A 21,784-nucleotide genomic window follows, 5' to 3' on the forward strand; every position below is an offset into this window, starting at 1 on the left:
GAGATGGGGCTGGAGAGGTGGGCAAGGGCGCACAAAGCCTTGAAGGCCAAGTTAAGGAGTGTGACCTTCAGAATTGAACAGAGAAACTAGTGAAGGTGGCGTGGTGAGACTATGTGTGGTGATGTTCTCACTCTGCTGGGGAGAAGAGTGTCACTGCCAGAGTGACGGTGAGGTGCAAGGGTCATGGCTTGATGGTGGAGGTGACATTAGAGATGGAGAGGAGTCATCAAAGCAGGCTCACGGTGTAGCTGGGCTTGTGATGGATCAGATCTCCCAGGAAGTGGGAAGGGGAGGGGATAGTGTTGTTTTGACATCTGTACCCAAACTCTACCCCCAGGCAGAGTTTCTCCAACAGGCCATCATCTCCCTGCCATGCTGAAGTGCAGAGAAATACACAGATTTACTCCTAGTAAGAGAATTGTGTGTACTTATTCATCCAGGGCTGAAGACAATGTTTCCTACCCTCCACTCTAGTTTTGATTATTCATTTATTATCCAATTGCGTGTTTATGTTTTAATCAACAAACATGTACTACATTTCTATATTTCCTATATAGGCCCAACTGTGCTAGGCATGCAGGGAAAGACAAGACAGCAATCCCTAAAAGATGCATCCCTGGTTCAGTCATGGGACTGGAACAATGCTTTGCTTGAATTGACCTCAATTGGCTCACAAGAGCCAACAGTTAAATATTTAGGGATGTCGCATGACAATTGTTAAACATAGTGGCTTGAAATTAGATATGGTAGAATTTACACTAGGGAAATTGGCAAATGCCACAAATCAGATTTTTTGTTTTATTTTGTTTCTCGGAGTCAGTTTCCCCATGTACCACTGGGCTGGGATCATGGGGCTAACACTATGATGGTTTCTCTTCCAAGTTCAGGGAAGGTAAAAATGCAAACCGAGGACACAGTTATTATATACAAACTACACACTAACCCTTTTTTAAGAACTCCAAGAATTTCAGGGCCAGATTTTAGACTCTGGAGTCAGACAGATCCGGGTTTGTATCCTGTGACCTGCACTCACTGATGACGCAGGTCGGGCAGTTTACTATCTCATCCTGACCCTCAATGCCTTGCCTGTAAAATGGAGATAATGCATACATACCACTATGTCTGTTAAGTGCTTTGCACAGTACCTGGCACTTAATAAGCACTTAGTAAATGATACCTATTGTTGTTGCTCTTTTATTCCCATTATTTATTTTTTCTTTATAGAAAACAGGCCTCCAAAAATCTGCATTGTTTATCTGTAGTTTAGTTGTTTTTTTTAATTTCAAACATTTACACAGGCTCATGGGGGAGAGACTGCCTGTCTATTTATAGGTGCTGTCTGTGCACACAGATAATTTAGACACAGCATTTTAAGTGTCCAGCCTGAGCCCCTGACACATGGGAGGGAGTCAAGTGGGTAAATTCTGAAGTTAGTGGGAGGCTGTAAATCGTGTATTACAAATGCACATTATATGATTTGTTGTATAAATTATTAATGTCTGTCCAGGCTGGGGCTTGTTTACATTCCGTGGACAAGAAGATAAATACTGTCATCCTTGAACTTCAATGGGAGAGTGAAGAGGGAGAAAAGGCCCCCGATTCACAGTTCTCCAAAGACTTTCTCATCTCTGTATGAGCAGAACAGCAGGAAGGAAAGGGGGGAGTTGGAAGAAAGGCAGAAAGGAAGAATGGAAGGAAGGGGATATTTAGAAATCTTCCATGTGCCACATAGTATAATAGTTCTTCGCCCACATTATTTTGTTCAAACCTCAGTACAACATTGCCCATACTTCTACAGCTCAAGACAAGGGCTCAAGGAAATGAAATTACCTGCCCAAGGCCATCTAGCTGGTACGGGGTTGAGCTTGGATTTTACGCAAGGATTGAGTTTGAAGGGTCCCCTCTTGTACAGCACATGGAATTCTGTATAGTGATAGCATGGCTTTATTTGGAACCAGCTCTGGCAGGATTAGCCCTAAAACGAGGCTACTAAGCAGCCTGGCCTGCTCCCAACACCGTAACCAGGGATTCACCAAGGTGTCATCCACCCCCCTGCCTACCTGCCTGATGTAGTCACCATGAAAGGGTCTTCTCACCTTGGACAAGAATAAGGCTACCACTACCTCTAGACAGCCACCCTGAAACCACTCACAATACTTAGGGACTAAAAAGGAGCTCTCTTTCAGTAGCACCTTATTGAGCAGGTACAACTTCCTGTCGCTCTCTAGCTCAGAATTCCCTATGGAACTTATTAAAAAATCCAGTGCTCTGGGCTCTCCATAAGAACTACTGAACAAGAATCTCTTGGGGTGGGGCTCAGAAACCTGATTTTTAAAACGAGAGTTTTTCTCCCCCAGAATTGTTATCTATTATTTCTGCAGATGGAGAATCAGAGAAAGACCCTTTAAAACCCACACTGTGATAAGCTATATATTCAATAAAATCTGCACCCAAGCCCCCAGCCATGCCCTGGGTGGGCCCATAGATGCTGACACCTGCAGAGCAGTGGTCACAGTGTGAGAGGGGTACGCGTGTGTGCACGCTTTTCTGGTACACTCTATAGAAATACAGAAGACATATTTCTTTAAAATTAACTTTGTAAAGGATATTTATGTTTAGTGAAAGCAATACTGTTTTTCACATGTAGCAGGTTAATTAGGCTTGTAGATAAGACTGGAAACTTAATCCTTATTCATAATCCTATCAATCTGCAGAAAGATTATGGGTCCAGAAACCTTTTTGCAGGGCTGGCCTTGGCTCCAAACATATTTGGTGACTACTTTTACTATTGCCGCACCTGGACTAGAGTAGAGATGAATGGAATGTTTAGTGCGAGCCTCAGAAGTCACCAATCTTGTTGTCATCTCTTACTTCAGGTGCATACCAGATTAAGTACGATTTCTATGGAATAGCCTTGGAATCCAACTACATTAATTTATGCAGATTCTCATTACACACTAACTATGTGAGCTATAGTTCTAATTCAAATATACCACATGGTAAAGTGTCGAGTAGGGCGATTCTTAGAAATAACCACAGTTTATAATCTTATCACCCTTAAAGTACTTTTTCTTCAGGTTACAGAACATTTGGGGCTCATCTAGGCACCTGGGGCAGCTGGAATAATATTGTAATGTTTTTTGTCCACTAGACAGTGAGTCAACTTTTGTGGGCTAGCCTGGGAGCACTGCCTTGCGTATTTGTCTATTTTTATAAGAAAGCATATCTTGCATGCCAAAAGACCTTACAAATAAATTACTGGCTGCTAGGTTGGGTTCCTAGGGGTTGCAGCAAAAACTTACTGTGGGTGTTGTGAGCCACGGGACCGCGAGCACCGGATAAAGGCAGAGCTAGCTGAGCGCTATAAATAGTGTGCCAAGTGACCCTAACAAGCTCTCCTATCCACTGGGGCTGCTCCAACAGCTTTCTCTTTTGGATACATGAAAGCAGCTGAAAGGATTGTTTTCCCGAGAGCTTTTTGGCTGCCCTGAGCGTGTCAAGGGACTTTGCTGTTTCTAATTATCTCCCTTTATGTTCAGGCCGAGACTTGTTAATACAATAAACCAGTGTTTCCAAGACGCGCTCACAACGCAGAAACATCTCAAGGTGTTTTACAAGCAGAAGATCATGTTAAATCAAATCAAATACCAATTAAAGATTAACAGCGGTGTTAGAGAGCTGTTATCACAGTCCAGCCAGGGCCACTGGGACAGCCAGTGTTTCCTCCAAGCTGCTGCAGTCCAGCTCCCATCCAGACTTCTATTCTAGGATCTAATGGGTAACACAGTCTTTGCCTGAGCCTCAGGGTTCCAGAATATCAATAACAGCAAGATGTGAGAAGTCCCTGCAGATCACCCTTGTTGTTTCTAATGGAGAGAAGAGGTGACCCAGCATCACCTAACATTAAGAACCCAAGAGCCTGAGATGCTCCCAAGACCCCCGGTCATTGGCATAGAGCCTCACCTGGATGCTTCCCACAGCCTCGACACCTGTTCTCTGCTGTCTACTTGCAGTGGGCTGAAGGGTGTCCCTCAAAAGACATGTCCCCCTGGAACCTCAGAATGTGAACTTATTTGGAAAAAGGGTCTTTGCAGATGTATTTAAGTTCAGGATATCTAGATGAGATCATCCTGAATTTGGGATAGTCCCTAAATCCAATGACAGTGTCCTTATGAAAGATGGATAGAAGAAGATTTGAGACACACAGGGAAGAAGGCTGTGTGGAGACACAACAGAGACCAGAGTGATGCATCCACAAGATAAGGGACACCAAGGATTGCCGGCAGCCACCAGAAGACAGGAGAGAGCTATGGAGCAGATTCCAGAAGAAACCCATCTGTTGATACCTTGATTTTGGAAGTCTGGCCACCAAAACTGTGAGAGACTACATTCCTGTTGTTTTAAGCCACCCAATTTGTGGTAATTTGTTACAGCAGCCCCAGAAAACTAATACCACCCTCCTCCTGGAACGTCCTTCCTCACTCCTTCCATATGGTACTTACTTTCGTTTTGAGACTCAGTGTCAGTATTGACACCAACCTGCGTGTGAGCCTTCCTGACTGAACCCCTGAACAATTTACCCCTATCTCCTTGATGGCCCTAATTCAGTTGTCAGCCCCAGACCAATCACACCCTTGTCCACACAGGTGTCTAGGAAATGCCTGTTGAATAAACATGAGCATAAATGAATGAATGACTTGTTCTCTCACTTGCTTTCAATTATGGAACCCCACACCCACTACATCTCCATGCCTATCTATTAACCTGTTCTTCTCCTCCAACTTGAAGCCTATTAAAACATAAACCTGTCTGGGAGGCCAAAGCAGGAGGATTGCTTGAGCTCAGGAGTTCAAGACCAGTCTGCGCACGAATGAGAGGAGGGGATGGGTACATAAATACATTGTGAGTGCAATATGCATTGTCAGGGGGATGGACACACTTGAAGCTCTGACTCGAGGGGGGAGGGAAGGCAAGGGGAATGTACATAACCTTAACATGTGTATCCCCATATTATGCTTAAATAAATAAAAAAAAGAATGAGACAAGATATAGAAAAATTATCCAGGTGTGGTGGTATGCACCTGTAGTCCCAGCTACTCAGCAGGCTGAGGCAGGAGGGTCACTTGAGCCCAAGAATTAGAGGTTGCAGTGAGCTATGATGATGCCACTGCACTCTAGCTGGGTAATAGGGCAATATTCTTTCTCAAAAAATAAAATAAAGTAAAATTAAAATAAAACTAAACCTGGAGACTTCCAGGCCCAGATACAAGGCAGTATGATGTCAAAAATAAAAGCATCAGCCTAGACATATGCACTAATTCTGTCACTTTCTAGTAAGTAACCTCTCTGAACTTCAGGTTCCTCATGTTTAATCTTCCTCATGTAGAAGATTAAATGCAGTAAAACATGTGATCTGGACAATGACTCCTTTCAGGAGTACCGTCACTCCCATTTTACAGATAGAGACCTTGAGCCCTGGAGAAGGGAATCGAGGGTTGCACAGACATTAAATGTCATTGCAGGACTTGAAATCAGGACTTTTCAAGCCCCTGCTCTTAAGTACCACATTATACGGAATCCCAGGGCTCTCTACTGCCCCAATAAGATTTTCCCCGATCCATCTGCTGAGAGATTTTTAAAATATTATTCTATTGTTTCCAAGAATGAAGCCTTTTCAGAATAACACACATCCTTGAGTTTATCTCCTTCAGTCTTCCGGCTCCTTGGGAGGCCTCTAAATTTGTATCTAATACAGACTCCTTGAGTCTCAGCTGGTTTGAGACACTGTGGATCGTAATGCTGAGAGTATGAAAACAAATGCCTTCTGCCCAAACTATCATCTTTCAATTACACATCACTCTCTCCATGTGGAAGTGCTTCCCTTTGGATGCAAACATCTTGCAGTCTGGTGCTAGTGAGAGCTGAGAAGAAACTGACAGAGAGGACATGGGGAGAGGAAAGGACGAGGGGACGATTGAGATAAGGAGAGGGGAAGGAGAAAGATAATGGGACCATCAATCTGAACAGATGCTTGGAGCTCATCTAGTCCAAGGCCCTCTGTAGCCCAGTCCCAGGGGCCCTGCTCTCACGGATCTACGGATTGGCATCCAAGGAGCAGAATGGTGGCTCCTGGAGTTATGGAATATGGTGACACAGACACAGTTCACCACTTTTTTAAATCAGTGGATGAAACTAAGGTACAATTTAAGTGATTTTACTAACAAGTCACAGCAAGGTACTGGCTGAACCAAGAACCATTCAAGTTACAATAACTTGGACTTGTAATTCAGTGTTTTGTGGTATACATGGGATTAGGTTTCAAAATTTTAAATAAAGGGAGCTATGGACAAAGGGAGTTTTGCAGATAATGCAAAACAGAGTTAGTATTTGAAAGAGGGAAGACTAGCAGAAAAAGGAATGGAGAGATAGGGGAGACCAAGAAGACATCTATGGAGGAGAAAAGGAGGGATGGAGAAAACACAGATGGGAGCAGAGAAGGTGCGAGAAAATAGGGAAAGGCAAGGACAACACAGAGCAGCAAAAATCCAAACAAGACACAAGGGAGAGACTGCAGGAATAAAAATGTGAGGTTAGGTAACTGTTTAGCCACTCTCTGATGCTGAGGTTTACAGGCATCCCCGCTGCCGGTATGCATGGAGTCCTGGCTCCTCAATCGGTCCCCAGGCCTGCTGTGACCGGGCCTGGCTGCCCTTCCCCACCACTCCCTTACCTCAGCTTCCTGCCTTCAGGGCTGCCTTCCCCCAACTGTCCTTCTCCACTCCACTCTTGGGGATTGTCTGGTTTATTCCACCTAATCTCTGAGATCCCATCTCTTTCAGAAAATCCTTCCCTGCCCTCTTCCTACTGTCCACCCTGCATACCAGGCACGGTTGGGTGTCCCTCCTCTATGTTCCTACGATACCCCGCAAGCCCCCTATTATTTATCACAATGGGCTGTAAATCTCTGTTTTAATGTCACCCTACTTTTATATCTCCAGCGTCTACCACAGGGTAAAGGATATAATGCACACTCAGTGAACGACTGATGAATGCGTGGCTGATGAGGGAATGGATGGGCGATCCACTTCTCCTCTCAGAGGAGTGAAAAATTATGTCTACAACCACTGGGGGGTGCTCTTGGGTAACTCCAGCGATGGGTCTGGGGGAGCAGACAGTGGAATTTCTCTCTGTTCTGAACATCTCAGCAAAGCAGAGAAGGCAAGAGTAATACCAAACTGGAGAGATCCTTCCAGACTTCACCAGGTGAGGCTGAGAATGGAACAAAGCCTGCCCTAGTGGATTAAAGACTAAAATGAAAGTCAGAGGAATCGGACTCTAGTCTACAGAACTGGTTAGCTCTGCGGCCTGGGGGAGTCACTCATCACTGAAGGGCAAACGGTTCACTCAATTCACACAAGCCCAGGCGATGGCCATTATTATCGCTGGCCCTCACCTGCCGGGAGTGGAAGGATGAATGAGCAATAAAGCGTTCTGATCTATTGGGGGAAAAAGACCTTAACAATACAAGGAATGATGTTACACGGGATTCTTATCCTAATTGGCAACATTTATCGCGTATCTTCTACATGGAGCGTGATTCCAGGCACTGGCAATACAGGTCTGAGCGAGTCACTGCCCCAGTTCTCTGGAGGGAGAGGAACAGAGGCACTCAGGACCAACATGATTTTAAGAAAGTGGCAAGGACTCGATGACAAAAGGGATATAGGTAACATGCCACCACTGTGACATTTGGTCTAAGGAATCAGAGGAAGCTTCAGAAAGGTGATGAAATTTAGTCCAACCAGACCTAGAAGGACATTTAGCCTTTAACAGCCCAGCATACACTAGCAGGTGAAGGTGTGCAGGGTGCATTTGTGGAAACGCGAGCAGAAGATGGAATGGAAGCTAAGGTTACAGAGGTGGGTTTGGCCAACGTTAACAACAGGCAGTGTTAGCAATCGGAACAGTAAAAGCAGCAATGGTGGGGTTGGGAGTGCTGCTGCTCTAGGGACCACAGCCGCCGCTGCTGTGATGGGGCAGGGTGCCAAGGACCATGCTAAGGACTGAGTATCAAATGCCCCATTCAATCAATCAATCAATCAATCTACACACACACACACACATATGCATATGTATGGGTGTATACATGTGTATGCATATATGTGCATGTATTTATGTGTGTGCACATGCATATCTATCTTATCAATATGTAGTTTTCATTTCCATTTCATAAGTGAAGACCATGAAACACAGAGGAGTTAAATAACACATCCAAGGTAAGTCAACAGCAAAGCCTCGATCTATACACAGGTCTGTAGATCTCCAAAGGCAATGCTCTTTAAATGCTATGCTACACCTCACCCCACATCAGGCCGAGAAGTTAAGAATTTATCGTGCCGGCCAAGAGGGAGCCATTGAAGGTATGTGAAGGAATGACACAATCTAACAAATGTTTTCGGAAGCTGACTCCAGGGCCACGCCTACCCTACAGACTCAGGTGATTCTTGCTCTCCTATTCCAAATGGAGCCCCCCTCTGGGGTAAGTAGGGGTGGACACGGTCCATTTGTGGCAGTCCCTGAATCTCCCAAAGGAGCACAGGACGAGCTCAGCCCCTCCGACGGCCGCCTGAGCCTCCCCGGGCACCAGGGAGTGATTTATCAGCACAGTGTCAGCGCTTCTGCCCAGCAGCCTGTGATCTGAGGCTGGCGGCCCAGGCTGGGGTTTTTAATTAGCTGAGACAGGGAAGAGTCAAGCCCTCTTGAATGGAAAGAAAGAGAAACACCAAGAAGGCTCATAAATCCAGAACCAAGGACCCATCGGCTGGAGCCTGCATTGGTGGGCGGGTGGGAGTTGGCGGGGTGAGAGAGGGGCAGACTGTCTTTCCGGCTTTTTTATGAGTTCCCTTGCTTTCTGGTCCAGCTACCACAGGGAGGCTGGGAATATAGACCACCGCCTTTTAGACAGGAAACCCTGGAGATGCACCCTCTTCTAGCGGGACTATGTGACCAAAAGTCCGGGAACCTCATTTTTCACTCCACCTTTTACCACTGCGTTGTGGCACAAATTGCAATAGAAAAGCTTGCAGGCTTTGGAGTTAGACACAAGCTTAAATCTCTATTCCATGATGCTTACTAAACCTGTGACTCAAGAAGGTGCTTTCCCTCTCTGTGCCTCAGTTTCCTTGGCTACAAAGCCAGGATAAGATCTCACATCTCAAGGGTTAAAGGAGATAACGTAGGAAAATTAGCTGTGTCAAGAAGAAAGGCTCCTCTAATCTCCCAAAGAGACCTCTGGTGGGCGTCCCACCTTCTAAGTCCAAGGTCATTTCAGCTCACAAGACTCATACTGAAGCCTCCTCCATGGGCCCTGGGTACAGAGTCAAGTGAGGCATAGGCTGTGCCCTAGTAGGTCTCACAATCTGGGCTTAGCAGAGGAAGAAACGGCCAAGTACAGAGAGTGTGGAAAAGGGCCGTGACCGAGCGGAGGAGTGAAGGCCACGCAGGTACAAAGAAAGAGCGCCCGGACAGTTTGGTGCCATCGTGGTGAGCATGCCAGAGCGGGAGATACTCGAGCTGAGTTCTGAAGAACAACATGGCATTGATGAGGGGAAGAAGGCAGGAGAAGATTATTCCAGACCGAGGAGACTGTGTGAACAGGGTGAGATGGAGCAGAATGCCTGGCACATGTAGGCCCTCAAATCATTCCTGCTGACGGAAGAGAGAGGGACAGAGGGTTTCATCTCATTGGGATACAGATGACATTGGCTAAAAGCTTGGGACTTTATCATACTGACAATGAAGCCATCAAAAGGTTTCAACAAAAGAGGAGTGTTTCAGATTTCTGTGGGTCCCCTCTAGGCCACCTGGCTTTAGTGGAAGTTGGGATGAAGGGGCTTAAGAGTGAGAGGGAGTAAAACAGTCAGGAGGCAGATGCAATAATTCAGGCAAAAAAACGACACCATCTGACCTATGGCAGGGGCAGTGGGGGTAGACAGAGAACAACTCCTTTACGACAGGATGTAGTCACAGACCACACCCACCTACCTGCCTCATGTGGTCTGGTCCCATCGCCATGGCAACAGCCTCTTTAACATCCCTGGCCAGAGAGCGATAACTCTTACATCAGTTCCTGGAGGTCCTGCCTCTATTTTTTTTCTTTCTTTTTCTTCTTTTCCCCCCCCCTTTGATTGTATCTGATCCAGCCTCACTGGGTAATTGAGTGTTTGAGAGTGAAAAATTATCTCAGCAGCTTGGCCCTTATCTTGACAGCGAAGCAGCACTTTTAATTTAATTTTGTTCAGGGACGCATGGGTAACAAATTTCACTAATCGCCCGGCTGTCGCCCTCCGCATGGTATCGAGCCGTTTGTTACCAGGCAGCCCAGCGTAAATACACGTGGGGAAGCAGGTGGGGGAGGGAGCCTGGGGCGGGGGAGGGAGAAAGGGACGGTCCCAGTCCATATGAGCTGGCCCTGGGCTCTGCCATCAGGTGGAGAATCGGACACGTGAGGCTGGCTGAAAATAAAAAATTTAAAAAAAAGAATAAAAAACCCCAGAGATGCCCAGGCTCCACCCAAACCTGTTAAATCAAACTCTAGATTGAGGTCCAAAGATAGGTGATTGTTACTTACACTCAAATGTGTTTACTATGTACATACGGCCAGGAACTAGGCTACTAGGGGAAAGTAAGCTTTGCTCACAACATCACACTGCCAGGATGGGGTAAAAGGAGGTCATTTGCATGGTCCAGAATCCTTTACACCTGGATATTTATTTTTGATTCTACTTTAGGTTAGAGTGATCGCCCCAAGCTGACAATGGCAGGATTCAGGACTCTTTACTAGCTGAATCTGGCTCCAAAGTCCACAAATTAAACACTGCACATTGGGGAGTCTTTAATCCACCCACCTCAAATCTCTTTTGGGAGCAGGTTAGAATATAAATAATAAGCAGAATGCTAACTAAATGCATACATACATAACATATTAGGATTTACCCACATATGCCTTTTTAAATAAATTGTTTTATTTGTCCTCAAATGTAAGTAACCATTGTGGTTGGTAAATTCTGCCCTTCTTAAAAAAAAATCATTCTTCACACTTATCTGGCTACATAATATTCTCTCAAGTTGATGCCTTCTAATTTATTCAAACAGTCCCATAGGGTTGGACATCTAATTTTTTAATATTTGAGATTATGCTACAGTGACTATCTTTAGGTTTAGAGCTTCATGAAAAATGTGTAGTATCATAGAAAAAATTATGGCACCATAACGTCGAGTGAAAAAAATGAGAATACAAATGCGTGTGGTTGATTATAGTTACGATGGTGGGAGTGAGGGTGTGTGTATATGAGGATGGGGAAGAAACAAAATGAGCTTGTTTGATCTAGAAGTTTTTGTTTGTTTCTATTTTTTCTATTTTCCTTTAGTAGTAGTAGTATGTTATTTTATACTGATGAGAAAAAGGTGCAAACACTGAGCATACCACCACCAAGAACATGGAAATATCTCAGTTCTGTGGGTGCCCTGAGAGTAGTGAAACAAGCTCAGGAGTCCTGACGTCTCCCACAGATGGAAACCGGGCAGGAACCTTCTTACTGCTGGATCCATGTCTTATTAACCCCCGACACCCTAGAGAACCACACTGCTCCTGGAATCTATGATGTGTGTTCAATGAATAAAAGTGCAGAATTTCAGAGCACTTAGCAGCCTCAGATATAATCACCACACCCAAATTTAATGGCTAGAGAGTGCAAAGGAACTTTCCCAAGGTTCCCTAGCATTTTGGTCCCAGAGCCAGAGTTGACTCCACTTTTTCTAAAGTCTACTCTGATTAGAAGAGGCAGATAGTTAGCAAATTTGTCCAATGGGAGCCACGAAGGAAAAGTCCTTTGCCAGTAACACAGAGAACGGGCTTGACGGAGTGACTTTGGGTGCTGCATATCGTCATGCACCTTGAGTGTGTTGCGTTGTCACTTACAAGTCTCTTCTGAATCCACTTGTCCTGCAGCCTCTAAACTGTTCTCATGACAAATGTCCCTGGGCTGTGGCATCTGGTTCCTTCACTGGAGCACTACTTTGTTTAATTGCACCCAAGATGTGGAGGGAAGGGATGTTTTCAACCCAGAATCCAAGGTGAGGAACATACCCTCCGTCCCTCCCATTTCCAGTCCTCACCCTCTCCTGGAATAGTTCCCTACTCCCATGCCTTTATTTACCACCACGTAGGAGGCAGAATTCTCAAATGGCCTCCAAGATTCTGTTCCCTGGGCACCCTCTGCGTACTCCTCTCCTCTCAAACGTGGCGAGACTATGACTAGGATAGGACTTCACTCCATAGTTAGGTTATATTATGGGACAGAGGTGAAAGGGTTTTTCAGATATAACAAAGGTCCCAGATAAGTTGACTTTTGAGTTTGTCAAAAAAAGAGTTTTTCCTGGGGTAGGCCTGGCTGAATCAAGACAGCCCTTCAAAGAGACCAGGGCCTTGACATAAGAGAGGCAAACCCTGGCCTGGAGGAAGCATGTTGTGAGCAACCTATGGAGGGGCCCACGTGGCAAGGGCTGCAGAGTGTCATACGGGAGCTGAGAGGGGTCCCTGCCGACAGCCAGCAGGGCAACACGCCCATCACTCGTACAGCTACAAGGAAATGAATTCTGCCAACACCCACATGAGCCTAGAAGGGAACCCCGCATCTCCGCTGAAATGGCAGCCCCCATTGACACCTCGATTTCCACCTTGTGAGACCCCGAACTGAGAACCCAGTTAAGCCACGACGGGACTTCTGACCTGCCGAAGTGTGAGATAACAAACACACGTTGTTTGGAGCTGCTGAGTTCGTGGCAGTTGGTTATTCAGAACATTAGACTCAAACACGATGACAGTGGGCGACTCCCACTCTCTCCTCCCAGCCAAACCCTCCTGAGCTCAGCTCTGGTTGGCAAATGCCTCCATCTGGATGGCTCACAGGCACCTCGAAGGCAGCAGCTCGGAAAGTCAGCTTGTCCCTTTCTCTCCTGAACACCTCCTCCTCCTCCTCCCTCCCCGAGCTGTGTGATTCTCCCCAGCTCCTGTCCCAGAAACGGATGCTGCTCATCGGTGATCTTCAGCCTCTCGCCTTCTTAGAGCCGATCAGTCACCGGGTGCTGCCGATGTATTTTTAAACATGTTCCTGACATCCATCCCTCCCATCCTCCCTCAGTAGCCTCCTAACTGGACGCCCTGCCTTCATTCTCTCCTCCCTCCAGTTCTCTCCTCCCTGCCTTCATTCTCTCCTCCCTCCAGTTCTTCTCCACTGTGGAAAGTGTGGTCTTCCTAAGACAGAAACAAGATGATGGATTCCTCTTCATCAAACCCTTCCCTGGACTCCCCATTTCACGGAGGTTCAAGTCCAAGCTCTTTCCTGCTCACATGGACATGCCTTTGGTTAGCACATGGCCACCCGTGCTCATCTTTCAGGTATAAACTTTAATACTGGTTGCTCAAAATGCATTTCATGTGTCCCCTGATTATAATGCTTCTTCCTTTCTTTTCATCAGAGGCATTTCCCACGGTTTGGAATGGGATGATATATTCATGTGTTTCTTTATGAAATGCTCTCTCTCCACTACTGTCCCTTTGGCATGACTATAAACTTCATAAAGACAGCCACATTACTGGTCTGTTTCCCACTATATATGTGGTCTTTAGCACAGAGTTTCAACAGACTTAGATATCAAGGGAACATGAATTGATTAAATGAAGGAATAAATGAATGAACTTGGCATTCAAGCCTTTCTCTATCTGAATTTATCCTCCCCAGCTTTTTTCTTGCTATCTTCCTTCACATACCTTATACGCTAATAACAAATGCTATTGCTTAATCGTCACAAAAACCCCTTAAGATGGGATTATCACCTCCATTATCACCCAAAGCAAGAGTCAGGACCAAATAAAGTCACGCATGCAAGTGACTCGCCTCACACAACCCTGGACCCACAGTGGGTGCTTGTGACTTTGTAGTTTGACCTTTGTGTCTGGGAGAGAGTTTTGCAGGAGTAAGAGGACCCTGGGCAACCCGCGGGATTGGGAAGAAAGGGGATGACAGAGTTCTCTTGCCTGGGGTGGGAAGCTGTCTCTCATTCTAAGGAAAAGGGGGGCAAAGCCGCTGAGCCTGGATGAAAACAAGAAAGCGAGGGGGACTGATTATTCCTTCCCGCTAGTGTAAGCAACTAAAAACGACATGTTTGCTTTATCGCCTTTGGTCTCCTATTTGATTCCTGACAGCCGTCGCCCTGCCTTCCACGCGGGCTGTCAGGTGCTGAGCGGGCTGGATTCGCAGAGGAGGGGGAGGACTGAGAACAATTTCAGCACTATTTCAGGGAGCATCATGGGCCCAGGGAGGGAGTTTTTGGAGTTGGCCGGCTTTCTCGCTGCATTCAAGGAACCCTCGTTTGCCAAGACTGCTCCATGTTTCTGTGGGTTTGGGGAGAGGTAGTCTGGAAGGGACCTTTAAGAGAAATAAAAAGCCGATGTCTATTTTCTCTGAGGTTTGAGGGAAGAGAGAAAAGAGAGACATCACAAAGAAGGTTTTTTTTTTTTTAAAGTCTATAACAATTTCTGAATCCATAATTTTCTCTTCTCTAATGTCTAGTTAAATAAGGCCAAATGCAGGCGAAGATCAAAGCCAGGCTTCTGCATTTTACTGGGCTTTCAGTAAACGGAATCCCAACTCCCAGCTTCTCTCTCTCTCCGGAAGAGAGACTAGAATCTTTCCAGAAAGTCTGTGTGGGCTACCAGAACCTTCTGCCACCTATGACAAATTGCAAACAGCTAACCATCAGGGAAAGAGTTATGATAGGATGAAGGAAGAAAAATATGCAAGGTTCTCCCAGGGGACAGTCTTGGGGTATGGTGACAACAAACAGTCTTTGGAGCCAGCTGGACCCAGTTCAAGCCTCAGTCACACAACATGTTGGTTCCATGACCTTGAGGAAGTTACTCTGCCAGGTTTCAGTTTTTTTGTCTTTTTGTTTTTTGTTTTTTTTTTGAGACAGAGTCTCACTTTGTTGCCCAGGCTAGATTGAGTACCGTGGTGTCAGCCTAGCTCACAGCAACCTCAAACTCCTGGGCTCAAGCAATATTACTGTCTCAGCCTCCCGAGTAGCTGGGGACCACAGGCGTGTGCCACCATGCCCAGCTAATTTTTTCTCTATATATTTTTAGTTGGTCAATTAATTTCTTTCTATTTTTAGTAGAGACAGGGTCTCACTCAGGCTGGTTTCGAACTCCTGACTTGAGTGATCCACCCACCTCGGCCTCCCAAAGTGCTAGGATTATAGGTGTGAGCCAAGGTGCCCAGCCCAGATTTCAGTTTTATTCTTTTCAATATGGAGACAAGGACAGCTACTGATTGCATAGGAATATTACTGAATGCAATGGACCTGGCATGAAAGTGACATTCAATAAGTGACTGCTAGAAGTTGTCCTTCCTCTTATAATTATTATTCAAGTTCCTGGCTGGGAAAAGGGGGGATATACTCGACAGGAGCTCAAAGCCAGAATGGGAACAGAGATGTGCAGTTGGCTAGCATGGCCAGGAAGCTATACAGTGGCAGTCCTCAACCCTGGCTGAAAATTAGAATCTGGAAAGGATGTTATACCAATACAGACTGCTTGGCCAGACAGACATTCCCATGAAATGGGTCTGATGCCAGTACGGGGAGCTGGTATTTTAAAAGTGATTCTAAGGTTAATTCAGGCCAGAGGACCACCCAGCCCTGACACCCCTTCCTACCACACAGCTGGGGACTCCAGCCCTGATGTTGGCCCTGACCTGCCCCAGGTTCTAGAACTCATCATTCCTTCAGTGGGAAACACCAGAGTGTCCCTCCTCCTATTCAGGTCCTAACTACCAGCTTCTCTCTGCCACTCGAGACAGAGAACTCTTGGAAGAGATGAGCATAAGCAGCTCTTGCAAACTGGGATGTGCTGTCTGTAGCACAGCCCTGGGAGTTCTCCTGGTCATACGTCTTCCTGCCCAACCAGACACCAGACCCTACTAGTGGTGGAGCCCTGGGAGGGTTGGTCCCATGGACGCCAACTTTTGCCCTCCATTCTGAACTGACTTCCCAGTGCCTGAACCCCTCCGGGGCTACCTCCCCCTAACCCTAGGGATTACAGAGCTGACACCAGAAAGTTTGCAGGAATCTGATCAGGCTCTCTGCACCAGATACAGATATTGGTGTCACCATCCTGTCTCTCACTGAGCACGGACTTTGCATCAGGCAACGTAACCTGTACTTTACACGATTTATCTCACTCATCCTCACGATGCCCTGGCCAGTTCTGACACCCAATAGCTTAAACTCAAACCCGAAACTCCACTTGACTCATGGTGGTCTCAGGTAAGCGAACACTCTTAAGTCTCAGTTTCCTCATCTGTAAAATGGAGAGAAAAATAATCCCTTCTCTTGGTATTGCTCAGAATTACATGACATGATGAATTCAAAGGGCACAGACTTGCACAGAGAGAACTCAATAAAGCAAACATGCTTTCTTCTGTCCCTTTCCTCATCTGTCCTTCCTTTCTGTTGAATCCATTTCTGTCATGGACTCTCAGACGGTTTTGCTGGGAAGAGCTTGGAGAGTCTCATGTTCTGCCTCGCTGGTGTCCAGACAGAAAACGGAGGCCCAAAGCCTTGCTCAAAGTCTCCTAACCAAGCAAGAGTACACCCAGATTCGGACCCAAGCCCTTAGGACGTGCGGTGATTTCATGACACTCGCAAGCAAGAGCCTGGCTCTTCTTCCCCTGCCTGTCTCCCTCCTTTCCTCACAGGTTCACCCAGCGCTCACTCTCCGGCTTTCCACCCTGTCCCGACCTTCCTCTGCTTTCTCTCTGTCCATGTCCACACTCTACAATGGCCAGGTGAACCCCCCCCCCTTGAAGGCACTCATGCATTCACCTGTGGGGCCTCCAGCAAACCCTATCTATGTCTTGAGCCCCTAGCCATGCAATCCTCAGTGGGAATCTCTGCTGCGTAAGGAGGAGCAGGCCAGCCTGTCCCATGCCTCTGACACCCCTCCCTTTCTCCAAAACCTGGGCATCTCTTCCAGGTCGCTCTGGCTACAAAGGCTTTAGCAGCTGATTAAACACCGATTGATCTGTCTTCTGAGTAGCAGGTCCTGGGTGTGTGCCCTGTAGACTGGCAGAGGGCAGCCAGTAGACGGGCCTATGAAAAAGGCTATATTTAGGCAAGATGCAGAGGACGGTGAAGGGAAAAGCCGTATCACAATGTCCCCAAGAGGCCAGGCCTGCCAAATGCATGTTCTCACCAAAAATGTTTATTTATTTATTTATTTATTTTTCTAGAAGCAAGACTGCTTTGTGGGCCAGCGCATTGGAAAGGAGCCATGGAGCTGTGCCTGACTCAGGCGCTGCTTTGCTGTGCTTAACTGGGTAACACTTAACTGGATCACGTGGCAGGCACACGCGGATAAGCACTGCCTCTGCACGGATTATCTCATTTAATCCATGCAACAAGCCTAAGGGAGAAGAGAAACATTACCCCAAAGAAACTGAGGCCAGAGCAGGAAAGTGCCTTGTCTTAGGCTGAGAAGCTAGGACATGGCAGAGCAAAGATTTCAACCCACGTCTGCCGGTCGCAAAGCCTATGCCCAACCTGGAAGCGCTGCTGCTTTCTGAGCATATGCATCTGGAAATAATTTTAGACTTACGGAAAAGCTACAAGGATAAGAGGAGTGCAAAGAACACCTGCAGATCTTTTGCCAGCTCCACCACCTACTGTTAACATCTCGTCCCATTTGCTTTGTCATTGAGGAGATGACATTTTTAAGCTTGGGGAAGATGCTTCCTTTCTCTGGGCCTTGGCTTCTATGTGCATGGAATGGGAGATTGGATGGATTATCTTTAGGCCTGAAAAGCACCTGTGGTCTGGCCAGAAGTGATGGCTAAATGATGAGGTAGGCACCTTAATCAATGTCAAGACATGACTCCCATCTTTGTCTCCAGCCTCATCTCCCGTCATTCCTGCAGCCTTACATTGGGGGTCTACTCTCTCCCCCCCACCCTTTACCCCAGTGTACCATGTACTCTCTGCCCTCACTCCTTGGCAGCTACCCTTCTGCAGATGCTCAGCTTTCACACGATCCCATTTCTATTTCCTGGAGTCTCAGCTTGTATTTCAGAAGAGTCTCCTACCCTCAGTCCCTCAAAACCTCCTCTGCAGATAAGGCTTAACCTTTCCCTTATCTGCCCTTTTCCTCTAAAACAGGGTTAAAATGTGTGCATATGTGGGTGTGGGTGGGTGTGGGTGTGTACAAAAGGCACTCATTTATATACCGTTAGCAGAAAATTTTAATTATACTTCAATGGTTCTTATCACTATAGGAAATCCCAGTTTAAGAACTGCCAAATTAAAACAAGCAACTAAAACAAAGAAATAAGCAAAACCGGTGGCATTCATGTCCTGGTTCTCTCTGCAGAACTAGTTAGCAAGGCGTACCGGAAAGTGCATGGGGTTGGGAATCAGAAAACCTGGATTTCTAGAACTGTCTGAGCAACCAGAGGATGAGAAGAGTGAGGTCCAGAGAGATTCACCCAATTCTACACAGCGACCACCACAGAGCTGGGCTGGGTGGTTCGTGCTGGGTGCTTGCACTGCTGAAATGATCCAGCAGCGATTGTGCCTGGGGCTGGGCGTACCATCTGCACTCCTCATCTGGACCTCGTATCATACACTGTCCTGATCAGCACCGCTTCCCTGTGTGAGCTGCATACTCCTGCCCCAGGACGTTATAACCACCTTGAGGCTGGGGGCTCGGGTCCCACTACCCACACTGCCCAGCATCATGTTTAGTAGGGTTGTTTTATTCCACAAATGCAGGTTAACCTTTTGCACTCGGATGTTGAGTGTGACTCGACACGGTTAGCATCGGTAGCAGCTCGTATGTCGAGCCACACTCAACACGTAGTTTCACCTCAGGGGGGGAAAGAGGATTTTTGTCTATTTTTCCAGTATATTTTCTTGTTTTCATTAGCACGAAAATACAAGTAAAATGTAAATGCCGTCTCAAGTGATGCCACCACCTGAGCTTGTCTTTTGCATAGGCAGCAGTCTTGAGTAGGAGGGTCCAAGGCATGTTGCATCATGCCTTTTTGAGCTTGCATCATCTTCCCTTGGTAAAGAACCTTCCTTACCTTTTCGTTTCCTAGGTTTGTTTAGGTTTCCATTAGCATATCATAGATGTTGTCCTGACACAGGGTTTAGTTGGATGATTGGTTTGCCCCCTAGCAGTTGCACGTTCTGAGTGAATTTCCCCTCCTCGGGATGGATAAGTTTTCCAAAGACATAGAAAGCAGCGATGATAAATTTTACTTTGAAAACGAAGAAAAAAGTGAAAAATGTAATAGTGACGAAAGTGAGTTATCCGAGGATGCAAGTGGAGATGATGAACAAATCGCTAGTCCTAGGGGAACTACAGAAAGGAAAGTGTCCCTTGTTTTGCCCAAAGATCTGGCTGAAAGTACTAACAGTGACAGTGGCATTGATCTTGTTGGAGAATTCAGAGAGGGTACACTAACCTCCAGGGGTAGATTATTATCCACTAACTTAGAGCAACATTTAGATGGAAACCTACATATAATCACAACTCACCCTAACAAAAACACAAAGATTGTGTTGTTTGTTCTAACAGAAAAATCAAAGGAGGAAGAAGAGATACGATTTATATTTGTGAAACATGTGAATGTAAACCAGGTCTTCATGTGGGTGAATGTTTCAAAAAATATCACACCATGAAAAATTATAGAGATTAACATTACTCTTTGAATGTATCAATAATTTGAAATATAAAAAAATCCAAATAAATAAGTTTATATGAAAAGAAACTCCAGTTTTTTATTCTACTGCCACGCTTTATAAAATCTGGGGTATTTAAAAAATTAAATCCCGAGTAGAATAAAGGAATCAAGAAAAAAGCAAGCGAGTGGAAAGGGTTAAACCAGGATGAGCATCAGGTTTGATGACATGAGATGTAAATATCCTCATGTGACAGACAGGGAAACTGAGGCCCTAGGAGGGCACAGTCTTCCCAGGGGTCACTTAGCTAGTTAATGGTAGTGTACGGACATAGGTAAACATCTCCTGACTCTTAGCTGCTCTATGGAGTACCATCTCCATGAAGAAAGGAGACATTCTGGCCAGTGGTAAGCTATCACATCAGCTACTTCATTAGTTAATTCTGCAGAATACTATGAGAATTAGCAAACCTGAAACAAGTAATACACTAGATGGTTTTGTACTTGATCAAACATAAAACTCTTTGCTTGACAAACAGACTCTGTTGGGCAGCATGGTCATGTATGATATGAGGTCAAATTTACATCACAGAGCATTGTGAAATTTCACTCATGCTTCCTGGACCAGACATACAGGTGAGAGTTACCTATATGATACACATGGTTTAAGGCAGGGGTCAGCAACCTAAGGCCTACTGGCAAAATCTGGATTGGCAACTGTTTTAGAAAATAAAGTTTATTGGAACACATTTATTTGTCTTCATCTATGTGTTGCCCATGGCAGCTTTCGTGTACAACAACAGAATTGAGCAGTTCCAACAGAGACTGTATGGTCAACAAGGTTGAAAATGTTTACTGATTAGCCACTTAAAGAGAAAGGTTTCTGACCTCTTAATTAGGAAATGCCACTAGACAGACACATCTTGGTCTCTGCATCTTGGTTTCTCCAACCCTTTGTCTCTTTTCCCCTCTCCCAGCACTCGTCATACTGACGACAGTTCTCTGCTTAGGGGTGAGGTTCTACCTGGCCACACCAGACACCCTTTCCAAACAGTCCCATTCCCCTCACAGAGAACCTGAGTCTTAGGGAAGCCACAGGTTGCTCCCAGACTATATTGTGAATCTCTTTAATAATATCCTATTTCCAAAAGTGGGATTTTAGCTGATTTAGTTTGGAGCTCGGAATGTTTTAAAGGGAAAGACAATATGGGAAGAAAGAACAAATATTTCTTGAGCACCTTTGAGTGAGTCCCAGAACCTTCTGCCTCTAGACTTGCTTCTGCCTCTAGACTTGCTTACTCTGTGAGGCTGGTGTTAACAGCTCCATTTTATACAAAAGGAAGCACCCAGAGGTTAAAAACCCATCCAGGGGCACATGGAGGGGACTCACAGCCAGGTATGGCTGAATGTGTGTATTCAGTTATATTTCTCTAGTGGAATATGCTGAGAGAGATCTATGTACAAAAACCTGTTAGGCATTTCCTGTCTCCTCCTCCTCCATGTCTTCCTCCATCAGCCCCAGGTATGTCCTATTCTGCTAATGACCCTCCAGGCCTTGGTACAGCCCTCCCGGTTGGAGTACACTACAACCACAATCACAGAACCCAGGCAGAGTAGGGTTTTCAATATCAGTGCGCCGGCCCTGCTGCCACTGCTGGGCATGTCCTTCTGTGGTCTTGAAGTGGAAAAATGGGGAGGGCTGAGCCCCCAGCTCTGCTCACCAGGAGCAGAAAGAAGAAGGGAAGAGGTGATTAGCGCCTTTGCCAGCAAGCAGGGAGGGAGTGGAGAAAACAGGAGAGGACAGACAAGAGCAGCATCGATCCTGAGCACTTAGAATAATCCAGACACTGTGCCAGGTGTCTCTTTCATCTGTTCACTCACCATTCATTCATTCAAAAATATTAGTCTAGTGCCTACTATGGACGCCTCCCCTCTCGTACTTGGTGCTAGGCTAGAAAGTTAGACACAAATGACCACGTGTCTAT

The 21,784-nt window shown here is 46.0% G+C and overlaps 1 protein-coding gene across 3 annotated transcripts in view; it reads right to left on the bottom strand.

Moving 5' to 3' along the window:
- Positions 1 to 21,784, bottom strand: part of ASTN2 (astrotactin 2) — an 852,746-nt gene that overhangs the window by 530,972 nt on the left and 299,990 nt on the right. The gene's annotated exons all lie outside the window — the stretch shown is intronic.

Source organism: Microcebus murinus, chromosome 12 (genome assembly GCF_040939455.1).
Source record: "Microcebus murinus isolate Inina chromosome 12, M.murinus_Inina_mat1.0, whole genome shotgun sequence".
NCBI lineage: Eukaryota > Metazoa > Chordata > Mammalia > Primates > Cheirogaleidae > Microcebus > Microcebus murinus.